Source organism: Lytechinus variegatus, chromosome 2 (assembly GCF_018143015.1).
Source record: "Lytechinus variegatus isolate NC3 chromosome 2, Lvar_3.0, whole genome shotgun sequence".
Taxonomy (NCBI): domain Eukaryota; kingdom Metazoa; phylum Echinodermata; class Echinoidea; order Temnopleuroida; family Toxopneustidae; genus Lytechinus; species Lytechinus variegatus.
The window spans coordinates 78,154,085-78,155,147 of NC_054741.1; positions in this window are offsets into that span (position 1 = coordinate 78,154,085).

The following is a 1,063-nucleotide window of genomic DNA, read 5'->3' on the forward strand; positions in this document are numbered from 1 at the left end:
ATATACTGAAGGTACAGTAAAATTAATTCTAATTTTTTTTGAGAAAATGACATTTCATTGATGTTTTGCCTTTTGATTTGTAGAGAAGCTGCTCACATATGACATCATAAATCAAAAATGTTTTTATTTTAGTTCTCTGTGAATGATTTTTCTCAGTCCTTCGGCAATATTGTCATTATTATTCTGCTATTTTTACAATAAACTCTTTGTCGGGGTGAACTTCCCCTTTAAAGAAAATCACTTCAACGGAAGACCTTGCCATCATTTCTCATTGGAAACATAATCACGCTTTTTGAGCAAGGTCATTATTTCCCCTCAAACCACCACCATCAATATCAGCTGCAATTAAATCAACTGACGACACAGCCCTAAGTAGATACAAAGTTTGTTTAAAGCAACAATATTCACAAGCCATATTATCGGTTGTTGAATGTGGTGAATCGTCTGGTTTATTAGAGCTTATCAAATCTGTCCTTCATCAACTGATTTCACCGTAGTCACAAGAATCATATAATCAATGCCCAAATAACCTAATTGATCAATTTTATATCAACTCTAATTAGTGCACATATGACAAATTGTATGTGTGGCCTGAGCATACATGGTCAGTCTGACAAAAGCATTGATTACCAAGGGACTATGCCCGTAATAATTGATGATTAGTGGACTGTAATTGATCATTATCCTTCCTTGTTAGCTTTTATTTAGCCTAGAATTAGGCGATTTCAATGACAGAAATTTAGCTACAGAAAACCAATCATGAGAGGAAAATATAATTGTGGTGATAATAAAATGACTAAAATTGTCTGAAAATATGAATTCTGCAAAACTTTATCAATAACATATACGTAGGTATTAATAAAAAAACAGGTAAAATTAACACAATATTCACAATAGAGATATCAAGGGAAAAGAAAGTTACAACACTAATACTAGTTATTTATTATATGCAATCAATCATTTTTCTTATTCATAAAAATAAGCAATCTTCAAATAAGTGTAGACATTTGCACATTCCTTTCTAATCGAGGGAGGGGGGTGAGAAGGATACGGAAGGGGGGGG